The 10,391-nt window shown below is 36.3% G+C and overlaps 1 protein-coding gene across 3 annotated transcripts in view; it reads left to right on the top strand.

The window, feature by feature from the left end:
* Positions 1–9,107: 9,107 nt before the first annotated feature.
* LOC106871807 (zinc finger protein OZF) overlaps positions 9,108–10,391 on the top strand; it is a 14,393-nt gene continuing 13,109 nt past the window's right edge. For 2 of the 3 annotated variants that reach the window (XM_052970177.1, XM_052970178.1), the window contains exon 1: positions 9,553–9,675. The gene's annotated coding sequence lies outside the window, so the exon portion shown is untranslated. Of the gene's footprint in view, positions 9,496–9,552; positions 9,676–10,391 lie in introns of those variants that run through there. The other variant, XR_008264766.1, reaches the window with a different exon arrangement.

The raw sequence follows: 10,391 nt of genomic DNA on the forward strand, positions 1-10,391 counted from the left end.
CATACACACATACATATGCATACACACACACACACACATCTATACACCCACCAATAAGTACATCTATATATGTAAACATACACACCTATATATACTAACAAATAAATACATAAATAAATACAGGAGGTGTATTTATAGTAATTATAACAACAATAACAATAACAATAAGAACACATATAGATACATCCTTATGTGCATATACATACACACACACACACCCATACCTACAGATACTTATATCAATACAGAGGTAGTACTTACAGTGATAACTATTCGCAGGTGTATGTATGCCTACATCAACATAATTATATCAAACTAAATATATATATTCATTTACATAAGTCTGCTTAATTATGATATGTTAGCTAACACAATGTCAGTAAACTCTCATTAGTTACCATTAAAACAGATGTGGTGCTTTAGTACTCGGTTCTATTCATATTAAATATATATACACAGATATCACATTTACGCTCATACAATATAGGATGGTAATAGTGATATATATATATATATATATATATATATATATATATGAAACAGATATGGAGAATTATACTCTATATATAGCACAACTATTTAGTGCTCAAAGTTAATTAGGCTATTGGAACATTATGGAAGATTTTTCAGACAAAATTCTGAATTTGAGAGAAAATTCAGGGTTTTCAGTTCATATATGAAAAGTAGAATTTCAATCCATTAAATGCTTCATAAAAACATGTATGTAAAATAAATATTTTGATATGAGAGGCAAATATACACATTGAAGCAAAACATATCCAGTGATATTTAGATCATATAAATTTGTATATACAGGATCAGTTCATCGCATCAGAGGTGCTAATATTAAAGCTATATGGAAAGGTCAAAGGGAGAAGTCCAAGTTATATATATATATATATATTATATATATAATGTACTGGTCCATGATGGTAAGATCAACAAAAAAAAGTACTCCATCTGATGAGAGACAAATATAATTTAATAGACAAACTACATTGTTTTATGTGCTACTAATAGTTTCTTTACGCTGAGAACATGCCAAATAATGAATTATAACATGTGTAACATCCCAACACAAACCTGATTTTAATTCATTATTTGGCATGTTCTCAGCATAAGAAACTATTAGTAGCATATAGAATCATGTACTGTGTCTATTAAATAATATATATATATATATATATATATATATATATATATATATATATTACTATTAGTTAATAAATTGTGTGGTATACACCTGGTAGACGGGTCAAAACAATTGTAGTCATCAATAAACATCCTTGTATCTTCCATCTTCTGTGTCTCTCATTAATCACATATATATATACATATATATACATACACACACACACACACACACAAGCAAAAGTGCACATACATGGTACGTAAGGCATTTGAGGACATACCTTTTGGGGTCATTGCTGCATTTTTTGCTAACTCTGTATAATTTTTGCTTCAGAAAATAATAATGACAGACCCTCAGCTTACTCAAGAAATGAAGACGCATGCTGTTATGTTATTGTGGTTATAAAGGCTAAGCATAGCTATTTAGAAATATCTTGATTTTTAAAAGTTACCAGATTTTCATCAACAAAGTTTGTAAGGAAGATGGAAATATATCACCAGTATCAAAGCATAAAAAGCATTCTAAACACTCTGAAATCATCAGAACACCTGAATTTATCCAGCAAGTTCAACAGACCATTGATTACAATCCCAGAAAGTCCATGGGGTCAATTGCAAAAGATCTCCATGTGTCAGAAGGAACAGTCAGAAATGTTGTTCATGAAGACATCAGATATAAGCCTTATATGATGAGAAAAGGTGGATTTGTCAGATAAAGCAAAAGAAAATCACTACATCAGATCTAAAAGGCTCTTAAACAAACTGCAAAATCTAGCAGAAGATTTGATTTGGTTTTTCTCAAACGAAAAAAACTTCGACCAAGATCAAAAAGTTAACAGAAGAAATGACAGATGGTTATCTGCAGACCCTTCTGAAGTTCCAAGTGTTATGCACACAAAATTTCCTGCAACTGTTATAGTTTTAGGGGTTGTCAGCAACGAAGGACATGTGATGCCTCCTTACTTCTTTTCACAAGGTCTTAGAGTTAACTCTGCCGCCTACATTGAGGTCCTGGAAATAATTGTTAAGCCCTGGATAGACAGTGTATGCAATGGAAGGCTATATGTGTTTCAGTAAGACTCTGCACTATCACACATGGCTCTAGTAACACAGGAATGGATGGCTGAAAATTTCCATGATCACATAACTTCTAACATTTGGCCTCCTAATTCCCCAGATCTCAATCCAATGGACTATTACATGTGGAGCGTTGTTGAGAGAGGTCAATGAAGACACCCATAATACCAAAGATTCTTTGAAAGCTGCAATAGTAATGTCCAAAATGAACCAGGACTACTTGATTTGAGCATGTAGATGATTTAGATCACATACAGAAGCAGTTGTTGAAGCTGAAGGTGGCTTTATTGAATAACATTATAGAAAAGAAGGATTATTTTTATCCTCATAGCATTTTTTGATAAATAACGTTATTATCTGTTATTATATATCTTTTCTAAATCTCTCAGAGAGATTTATGCAGTAGTGATATGATAAAGTAGTTGTATGCTGTCAAATTAATGTGACAATCCCATGAAGGGAATAATACTACTGCTGTTTAGCCCTAGGAAGCAGCACCGCTTCCTGTCAGCCTTGACACATTTCCTGTGTGCTTATGTTTACAAGGGGGAGATAAGTACCTCCACCCAGCTAAGCCTGCATCCAGAGACTAGTTTCTGAGTCATTGCTTGTTTCAGCCTGGAGTAGCATGGCTTGTTAGTTGGAGATGCCTATCTAGCTCTTGTAAACATATAATTATTCTAGTGAAATACATTCAGATTTCAAAAATAGAAATAATAGATTTCTAAATCTCTCAAAAATAGAAATAATCCAGACTGAAGACGAGCAATGACTCAGAAACTAGTCTCTGGATGCAGGCTTAGCTGGGTGGAGATGCTTATCTCCCCCCTTGTAAACATAAGGACACAGGAAATGTGTCAAGGCTGACAGGAAGCGGTGCTGCTTCCTAGGGCTAAATAGCAGTTGTATTATTCCGTTCATGGGACTGTCACATTAAGTTGACAGCATACAACTACTTTATTATATATCCATTTTTCTTATAAACATAAATCTGTCCTCAAATATTTTACACACCCTGTACATACAGATGCATATGAAGGAATAAGGGATACTGAAATAATTAGGGAAGGGGAGATTCAATGATAAATTAGGAAGACCATATATGTATAATGGCAAGAACACTATTGTAGTGGAGGTCCAATAGAGGTTAAAATTATCAGGTAGCCAAAGGTGGTGGGGCAGCATTTGAGGGTTGTAAACAAGACAGAGAAAGTTAACAGACAATAACAGTTTAGTATAGTAATTTTGGGCATGGTGTGCAATGAGGAAGGAGTTATGTATTAGGAGGGAGGCTATAGGGTTGAGAAGTAGGGAGATCAAGGCTAAACTTCAACTGGTTATAAAAATATTATTGAAAGTATTGAATTCCTTGGGAATAAATAAAATATTCAGTTATCACTAGATTTTAAAAAAAAGTGAAGTACAATGTAGTGTTTATTGCTATTTTAATGTGAATGTTCTCTACGAACCAACGATACTATGATTCTAACCCCAGGAAGACATCTCCTCCAGCTGGTTATTCAGGGCACTTTCGCACTCAATATTCATTGCAAGCAGGAGAGAACTCCTGCTACTCTACCTCCAAGACCACCAGATTTCAATCTTATTGTATCACTTCAGTGGTGGGCACTCATTTGCCAGGCATAGCATTAGTGTGACCTTGCTTGCAACATATAGAAAATTCTGTGTCATACAATCACTGATCTTGTAACTAGCAAACTAGTCTGTTAGAAAGTAGGGTGGCAGAAGTTCTCTTAAGCTTGCAATGAATATTGAGTGTGAAAGTGCACTGAATAACCAGCTGGATGTCTTCCTCATCATCATCATCATTTAATGTCCTCCTTCTATGTTGGTATGAGTCGGACAGTTTGACAGGAGCTGGCCAGGCAGGAATCTGCGCCATGCTTCTGAGTCTGTTTTGGCATGGTTTTTACAGATGGATGCCTTTCCTAACACCAATCACTCAGCAGAGTGGACTTAGTGCTTTTTACATGGCGCTCACACAGGCGAGGTCAGTTTTGGCGTGGTTTTTACAGCTGGATGCCAACACTTTATAGTGTGGACTGGGTGCTTTTTAAGTGGCACCTGCACTGGTGGGGTCACCAAGTGACTTTGCAAGACAAAGAGCCTTTGAGAAGGGAGGGGGTATTGGAGGAGGTGATCATGTTTCAGATGATGGAAGATTAGAGTGTGACAGACAGGTAGAAACCGATGTCTTGCTGTAGAGGAGGTCCATGGTTACTCAGCCAGAGAGTGAGAGACAGAGAGAGGGACAGAAAGAGCAAGAGTTAACAAGAATGAGGGCAGAAATAGTAACCTAGAGAGAGAGAGAGAGAGAGAGAGAGTGGGAGTTAACAAGAGGTGTGCTGCTGTAAAGGAGATACATGGTTACCTAGACAAGAGAAAGAGAGAGACAGAGTGATCAAGAATGAGAGCAGAAAGAGGTTTGTTACTGTAGAGGAGATACATAATCACTCAGCCAGAGAGGAGAGCAAGGAAATGAGAGAGAGAGAGTAGGAGACAGCAAGTGCCAGGATATACTTGCAAGGAATGGGGATCAGGGCATAGATGGGATGGTAGAGTTAGGAAGAGAGAGATGAATTGTGGCAGATGCTGGCAGGGTATTGCCAAGGAGTCGGGAGTGTGGGTGAGGGAATGCAGTGACTGGTGAGAATCTGGGTATATAAAGGGGGAGGGGACGGGGGAGGGGACGGGGGAGGCACCAATATAGTGAACAGGGTAGTGAGGACTATGTGTTGTACCCATGTAGAATCTGGGTATGTAGAGGGGAATGAGGGAGGGAGAGCAACGATACAGTGAGCAGAGTAGCAAAGACTGAATTGGGGAGTGGAAGATAATCATAGTGTATGAAGAGGAAATATGAAGAAGAGAAGAGAAACACTTTGGGAAGGGAAGGTGGGGGGGGTGTCTTCCTGGGGTTAAAATAACAGTATTGTTGGTTCTTAGAGAACACCCATGTTAAAGTGGCAATAAACATTACTTTTTGGTTTGTATACTGCTTTTATATCAAACAGATTTTCTAACTTAAGGGTTACAAGTGTGTGTCAAATGGAGAACAAAAGATATAAACAAGATGGAATGTTCAACAGTAAGAATGGGAGATGTATAGATGTTGTGAGATGTGGGCTGTGAATGCAGGAGACATGCAAAGACTAGAAAGAAATCAAATTAGTATGCTCTGCTGAATGTACAACATCAGTGTTCATGCAAGACAATGTGCTAAGATTCTGAGAGAAAAATTTGGCATAAGAGGAATCAAGTGTAGTGTGCAACAGAGACAACTGCACTGGTTTGATCAGGAATGCATAAATAAGGATAACTGCATAAAGAATTGCCAGCTGCTTGAAGTGGACGGAACATGTGGAAGACGGAGGCCCAGGAAAACATATGATGAAGTAGTGAAGGCTGATCTCAAGATGCTGAACCTCACTGAGAGGAGATGACAGAAGATGGAGATGATGAGTAATTCACTGTGCTCAAGTAGACCAGTCAACCATAGCAAAAATAATGTCCTAAAAGTATTCCAGTTATGCTTGTAATCCATTCTGCACCATCATGCATTTCTAAAATCTCATTCCCCTAACACCCAACCTTCTATCACTTCTCTATCTATGGTGCTACCAGGCAGCTGTAATCACTACAGGGCAATACACTGGTTTACAATGACACAGTTAAAGCTAAACAAAATTCAAATTTTGCAATAGCAGCAGCAGCTCTAGAGTAAAGTCATACATATCATCATTATCATCCTCAATTAACAACATCCATTTTCCATGCTGGCATGGGACGGATGGTTTGATGAGATCTGGCAAACTGCAAGGTTATGTCACACTCCGGTGTCAGTTTTGGCATACTTTCTCTGGCTGATGCCCTTCCTAATGCCAACCACTTTACTGTGTGAAACGGGTGCTTTTTTCATGTCACCAGCACTAGTGAAGTTGCCAAGTAACTTACAAGAAAGGAAAAGAGAACAGGGAAGAGGGAAAAGTTTCCTGCTATTAAGCGTGTGGGGTGGGGGTGGGGAGTATCTGAGAGGGTGAGGTGGCTTTATGCCAAGTGTTGAAGGCTAAAGTATGATAGAGGGACATACGTAGGTGTCTTGCTATAGAGGGGATACATGGGTACAACACATATATATAGGATGGATAGATGTAGTTGGGAAGGAGATAAAGGTGGTGATGGAGTGCCAAACTAGCTCTCAAGGTATAGGAAGATGAGCATAAGTGAGGATACAGATAGTAGATAGTGGGTCAGAAGAAGGGAGAGTGGGTACTTTTTCGACACAAACCCCGCTTTTCGGCTACGGGGAATATGAATCTGCAAAAAAATTGACAAAAATCGACAGTTCTAAGTTACCACCCCCACCCCCATTCCCTTCATTTTAAACTTTTATCAGAATTTTTTTTTCTAAACATGCAGAAAAATATGGAGATTAAGATTCTGAAAAAAATTTCCAAAAAGTTTTGTAAAATTTTTTTTAAGAACTTTTTTTTTTTTTCTCAATATGTGGAAAAATACGGACATCATGATTCGGACAAAAATTTCAAAACATTTCTGCATTTACGGTTAGGGTAAGGGTTAGGATTAAGGTTATAGTTTTAGGGTTTTAGGATTAGTGTTGGGGAAAAAAATCAAAATTGAAGAAGTTGGGGTGAAAGAGGGGAGGAATTTCACAATGCCGATTTTTGGCAATTTTCTGGAAACTCCGTATCTGAAAACGTGGATTTTGGGCAAAAAAAAAAACAAATTTGGGAGACAATGGGAGGAGGGGGACGGGCGGAAGTCTTTCCAACATATATATATATATATATATATATATATATATATATATATATATATATATCCCAACCCCCACCCCTCCCAATTCTACGGCCTTGGCCTTCAACAGATAAAAACTTTTGTATTCAAAGTTATTTCATGTATAAGATTGTCGTATTTCGGTAATTTCAACCAATCACTGACGTCTATTGAGGTGAAAACAATTACTATGGATTGTCAGCAAAACGTTGTGCGGTGTAATGGGATCTTTTCCCTTGAATAAAATTAGTGCCGTTGTTTGTCAACAACTATCAGCGGTACTGTTATTTATTACATCGTTCCTGCGTTTGTACTGGTTTTAGCTTTAGGGTTTTAGAGTTAGGGTTAGGGTTTTAGGGTTATGAGTATTTTTGCCATAACCTAACTCATAACCCTAACCCTAAAACCCTATGACATATTCTACCAGTGTCCCAAGTTTGAAAGTGTTTCGTTAAGAAAACAAGTGGCGCTCGCCAAATCAGAAAGATCTTGTCGGTATTGTACCACTTGTTCTTTCTGTTTGTTTTTATGGAATCCCACGTTTTTGGGATCTTTCTGATTTGGCGGGCGCCACTTTTTATTTATCGCCAAATCAGAAAGATCCAATATGTAATCAATCTACTCACCTTTCTGCAAAGATTTCTTTCAGAGTAATTTCCCGTAGTAATATGACAATGTAATTCATGTGAAAGTAAAAGTGGGTTTTTTTACTAACTTTTTTCGAATTTTTTTTTCAATCAATCTACGGAGATTAAGAATATGGAAAAAATAAAACACAGATTCTAATTTTAATTTAAAATTTTTAATGAAAAATTCCGCCCGGATTAGCATAGAAATCCTGTCTAGACACCCCGATGACAAGAGTCGGTCCTCATAACTGAAACACGACAAATTTTGAATAGCAGATAAAAGCCTTACAATTACCCATGGTTGCGGATCTTGTTCACACATAAAATACAGAACGGGAACGTGAAAATGAAAGGATGCATTTACGAAGAAAACAGAAAATAACAGAGAGAAAACCAAAACCAAGCCTAAAGTCTCTATCTTATCTGATATGAATGAAATTTAACAAACACACATATGGACGCACATGCTTACATATAAGCACACACACATACAAGCATGCACACACTCACATGCTCATACCGGACAATTTCAAAACAATGCTGAATCATACATTCAAAATAAATGGAAGTGGAGAGACGGGTTACTGAAGAGATTGCAAGAGTGCAATGAAATGATTTAACAAAAAAAAAAACAAAAACAAAAAAAACTAAATACTGTTTATAAATAAATAAAGGACCGAACCAGTGTTTATTACCGGCATAATGCCTCTCCTAAGGTTTAATAGTAAATATATATACATTTTCCCGAAAGTTATGACGGAAAAATCGGATCTTGTGAATTTTCCGAAATCCTCTCCTCACCCCAGGTTCGTTTGCGTAATTTTTTTTTTGTCATATTCCTTTTCTACACAGTTGTTAACACCTAGCAGGCCGATTTTTTTTTGTTTTCGTTAACCAGTCCCAAACTTTATAGTGATCATCTTTTAAGTTTGTTATTTTGAGGAATATTTCATTTGTAATCTGCTATTTATCGCATTAAATGCAAACTGAATGATTAAAACTACAAAAGATGTGTTGTTTTCTGGTTTTTTAAAATTTTGTCATTGAGGTAGTTGTGAGGTGTGTTAAAATTAACAGCTAAATAGGCTTCGCGTGTAGAATACAAATTCATAAAAAATTTCTGAAAATTCCAAAAAGTCAAAAAATGACGAGGGGTTATATGTCGTGCGTAATTCATTTGTTTACGGTTTCATCTAAATACACATGTGCTATTTTCAGGATGTTGACAAAATGTGCAGTCTCGCACAAAATAGCAGCTTCTAAATTTTTCAATAAACTTCGATGTTTGAAATCTTGGCAGCCAAACAGAAGAGATGCCAAAATGAAAATTTCCTGAGATACCGGCATAATTTGACAAAAAGTAAACACACATAAATTTGTTGGTATGGCTCTTTTAATATTTTATCAAAAATATTCATGAAACAAATTCCATAACGGAAAGGGGTGACAACTCCCAATTTTTTTTCTCTCAACTATAATCTATATTATCGAAACGTATAAGGGAAACAAAGTCAAGGTGTGTGGATTATATGAAACTCCCATCCTCCTTCACCCCGAAAGAGTTTTTCACCAACAAATTCCGATATAATTGTAATGTATATGAAACGTATTTTTAGAATATCTCATAAAAGATAACCATTTTTCAGAAAATTATGAGGAAACAACATTAGGAAAAAGCTCACTTATGTAGTTATGCCTGTTTTTATTGGTAATATAACTGTCAACAAACAAGAAAATTTGATTCAACACAAGGTCTCCCATTAAATGTGGAAATTTGGTTTAGATCAAATCTTAGTGATGATTAAACAATACCCTGTATAACACTCTCAAGTAATTGGAGGTGAGTTTTTCCTATATAATTAACGTCATTTCCGCTGCGTCAGCCCCCTCCCCTATCACTAAATCTGTAAACAGTGAAGTTGTAGTTTTACAATTTCGGTACGTTGTTAATACTAACTAATCAACTCCTGTAATTAACATAAGAAACTATTTATTAATTAGAACAAAATACAGAAATCTTGTAAGAAATGTTTGCTCAATCTCTCTACATCTCTCATTATTTCATCTTATATGTGTAATTATGTATCATTGATAGGTTTCTCATTTATATAAATCTCTCGCATATATTTACTTTTCTTCTCCATCTGTACCATTCCTACATCTGACTTGACCCTTTTCTCCCTTTCTCTTAATTTTTTAATTCTCTTATATCTGCTTTCTTTTAATCTTAGACCATAGCTCGTTCTATGATAAAAAAAAAAATTCCAGTTTTTAAAATCTAAATAAAAACCTGTTAATTTGTGTTCCAAACAAGCTAAATAACGACTAAAATATTTGGGCATAACTACAGATTTCTGCCCCGCGCCGACTTTGGATGATCATAACTTTCAGAAAAATGGATATTTTTTAATGAAATTTTCTACGAATATGTGTTATGTAGATTGCGAATATACAAAATTTTGAAAAAAAAATGTAATAGGTGTAAAAAACAACATGTAAACGAATATGAAAAAAAAAAATGCGCGCTGGCGAGCGGAGGGTAGGGGAGAGAGAGGACTCGGAAAATTCACTTGCCCAAGGTGCCATGCAGTGGGACTGAACCCGGGTTGGGATCGTATGAATTGTCCTGGTCCTCCCCCGTTCCCTAGCAAGTGTCTTCAACTATAGCCTCGGGCCGACCAATGCGTCCTGGAGGCCGAAGGTGGCATTTCAGAAGAAAAATTATCTATGTTATAA

This window comes from Octopus bimaculoides, chromosome 8 (assembly GCF_001194135.2).
Source record: "Octopus bimaculoides isolate UCB-OBI-ISO-001 chromosome 8, ASM119413v2, whole genome shotgun sequence".
Classification (NCBI taxonomy): Eukaryota; Metazoa; Mollusca; class Cephalopoda; order Octopoda; family Octopodidae; genus Octopus; species Octopus bimaculoides.